This window comes from Cibotium barometz, chromosome 24, assembly GCF_041138505.1.
Source record: "Cibotium barometz isolate CiBa-2024 chromosome 24, ASM4113850v1, whole genome shotgun sequence".
NCBI classification, from domain to species: domain Eukaryota; kingdom Viridiplantae; phylum Streptophyta; class Polypodiopsida; order Cyatheales; family Cibotiaceae; genus Cibotium; species Cibotium barometz.
Genome location: NC_141069.1, coordinates 56866441 through 56869988, shown reverse-complemented (window position 1 = coordinate 56869988; position 3548 = coordinate 56866441). Strand labels below are relative to the sequence as shown.

General features: G+C 46.7%; 1 pseudogene; it reads left to right on the top strand.

The window, feature by feature from the left end:
- Positions 1 to 628: 628 nt before the first annotated feature.
- On the top strand, positions 629 to 2532 carry LOC147625500 (uncharacterized; annotated as a pseudogene).
- The last annotated feature ends 1016 nt before the right edge of the window (positions 2533 to 3548 follow it).

The window sequence follows — 3548 nt, the reverse complement described above, 5'->3', positions numbered from 1 at the left end:
AAGAAATTTTTTGTTCTGAAGCGCCGTAGTGCTGTTAGGTCATGTCTTCCTCGTCCCTCTCCCCTCCTCATCGTTCTCTCCTCTCCCCCCCTAATCAAGTCAATGCGTGGCATCCCACAAACCCTCTCCCCCATCGAGCTCTTATGAACCAGAACCTTTCTCCCCCTTTCAGTGCCGGACTGGCTGCCCTTTTCTCCCAGCACTTTTTACAGTCTTTGCCAAGAGAGGTGGCCTCTCAAGTACAGGAAGCGCTGGAAAGCAAGGCTGCAGATAACGCCTTTCCAGCGAACCCTTTCATTCAGACACCAGGCGCGCATTCGAGCCCCACTCAAGAAGGCTTCGCAGGGAAATCGCCAGACTCTACCCCGGAGGTTTTCTGCAGCAACCGCCAAAAAGCTGATGGAGCAGCGCAGGGACATCCTTATCCAGGTAAACCACTGGTAATTCTTCCTGCTAGCCAGGTGAGGAAAATTGAAAAGGACTTAGGGACCCGAGCTCTTTTAGGTCTGATTGCGGGCCCTCGGCCCCCCCAGTGGAGATGTTGAAATCCTGGGTCAAACAATAGTGGGGTAGTAGGGGCTGTATTGTAGAAGCCATTCAGGCTCTTCCTAAAAACCACTACCTTTTCATGTTTAAGACCCCTGAAATGGCTTTTGAGGTTCTAAGCATGGGACACTGGGTCATTCGTACCTCCCCCCTATGCTTGTTCAAGTGGAGTAAGGACTTCAGTCCTGAGAAGTCTGCCAGTGAAAATTACCCAGTATGGGTTGAACTCCCTAACGTGCCCCTTCATTTTCATCATCACCTCATGCCTATTGGAGAGCAGCTGGGTAAAGTCCTTGGTGGCAAGCCCCAGAGAGACTTCAATCCTTCTTGGCATCCTCAAATGCTGATAGAGCTGAACCTTTCTAAACCTCTGCCAGATTCGATTATCATTGCTACAGATGATGGTGAGACCTGTGAACAACCTTTAGTTTACAAATACCTTCCCAACGCCTGCTTCCATTGTGGGATGGCTGGCCATTTTGTCAGAGAGTGTCCTGTAAAATTCCCCCCAGCTCAGCCGAAAGAACAGCAAGCTCAAGCCCCTATCGATTCCCAGACCAAGTCTTTTGAGAATCGCCAGCCTACTCCTCCTTCCACTGGACAATCTGCGGGCACCACAGACAAGAAGGGTGAGACATCTAAGAATAACAAAGCAAGAGGTAAGAACCCTAACCGCTTTGCTCTTTTGGCAGACCTACTAGAGTGGGTGGATTCAGAGGACTCAGATGTCCCAAGATCTGAGTCGGACAGGGAAGAAATTGCAGCCACTCCTGATAAGCTGGAAGGGAGTAATGAGAAGGGCAACTCTTTACAGCTGGTTATAAGGGATAACTCCATTGATCTTAACCAAGCCTCTCAATCCCCCTTGCAAGAAGTGAATCCCAACCGGTCTATAGCTCCAATGGAAATCCAAAAGGACAATAAACGCTCCCATTCGGCAGTGGCCAGAACCCCTTCCAAAGATCACCAGGGTAAAGGAAAGAAAAAGGTTAACCGATGAGAGTGTTGTCTTGGAATGTTAAGGGGATTACTGACCCCTTTAAAACCAAAAAATTAAACAGGTGGATCAAGGAGTATCCTGTAGATGTCTGTGCTTTGCAGGAAATAAAGGTGGTTGGTGATGACCTCCAAAGGAGGCTAAAGGAAATTCATCCAGATTTTATCTGGATCCATTCAGCACATGAGAGGGGCTCTGGTGGCACTGCCATAGGCCTAAAAAGGGAGCTAGCCTCATGTCTACACCTAGCCATCACTTCCTAGTTTTGGTGTGCCATCCCCCTGCCTCCCCCTTTCAATTGCACTCTTGTCTCAGTGTATGCAGGAGGTTGCTCTGTTAATAGGGCAAAAATTTGGGAAGAACTGACTGCAACTCTAGGACCCCTTATCTTGCTGGGAGATTTCAACATGGTTGAATCTCTGGATGACAGATTTCTCAGGCAGGGACAGGTCTTACAGGGTCAGGAGAAGACTAGCTGGGAAGCTTGCAAAGATTACCATGACCTATGGGATGCTGGAATTGAAGGAGAGTTTATCTGGCAAAATTACAGCAGAGATGCTCTTGCAAGAAAGGCAAGACTCGATAGGTGCTATATCTCTCTTCAAGTAGCCAATCAATTCAACAGGGTGAAATCTAAACCAAAGTATACCTCCTGCATTTCTGACCATTACCCCTTACTAACTGTCCTGGATGATAAAGCTAGTAAGATCAGAAACAATTGGTTTCACACTGACCCAGATCTGTTCACTAGACCTGAAGCTAGGAGAGAGGTTGCAGACATATGGTCAAATTCTTTTGGCCAGAAAGGTTCCCCTGCAAAGTGTTGGAATTCAGCTGTTAGGAAAACACAGCAGTTTCTCATCCTTACTAGAAAGTCTGTGACTAGAATGAGAAAGGAAAAGAAAGAGCAAATCTACTCAGAATTGTGCAGGCTGGAGTCTGGCCATTCTACTTCGTTGGATATTCAAAATCAGATAGAAGTCAGCTAAGGGTGGAAGAAGAGTTGGCCCTCCAGCACTCAACTCTCTTTTTTAAAGAGTGGTGGGCTGGGAAAGTAGACAGGCCCTCAAAGGAGATGTTCAAACTCCTGAGGAAGAAGAATGTCAAGGAACTCATGCCAAGATTGTTGACTGAAAATGGTCCAGCTGAATCAGACACCCACAATTTGGAGTTTGTTAAAAAACACTTTGAAGCACTCTTGAGCCCAAAAGAAGAAGTTACAGCAGAAGTAAGAGCCAATAGGGAGCTAATCTGGGAGGTTAGGAACAAAGTCATCCCAGCTGAGGCTGTTCCCCTGATTGATTCTCCGATTAGTCAGGTTGACCTGTATGCAGCTATTGAACAGTTGAAGCCCAATAAAACCCCCGGGTTGGATGGATTACCTGCTGAATTTTTCCAGGTGTATAAAGAGCAGTTAACTCCCTGCCTGCTGAAAGTGTGGGAAGAATCTGTGAAGTACAAGGCACTTCCTAACCTTATAAACACAGGAGTTATTAAGCTGATTCATAAAAGAGGTCCAAAGGATGAGCTGGGAAACTGGAGGCCACTTACTATGCTGAACACTTGCTACAATATCTTTGCCAAAGCTGTTGCCAACAGAATTTCCAGCCACCTCTCCAAGTGGATTAGTGAAGAGCAGAAAGGGTTCATTAAAGGGAGGAGGATTCTTGAAGCAGTAATTGTACTTTGGGAAGGGATTGAACATGCTCAGGAGACTGAACAAGACCTTGTGTTCGTCAAAGTGGATTATGACAAAGCTTATGATAGACTGGAATGGTCCTTCATTTTGGAAAGCCTTTCCCACATGGGATTTGGGGAGAACTTGGTGGGTTTTGTCCAGACCTTGCTGGGAAATGCACATGCTAAAGTTGCCATCAATGGCATGCTTTCTGAAGCCTTCAGTTTGAATAGGTCAGTCAGGCAAGGATGCCCCCTAGCCCCACTGTTATTTGCCATAGCTGGAGATGGCTTTAACTGCTTAATCAAAGGGTGTATGGAAAGACAA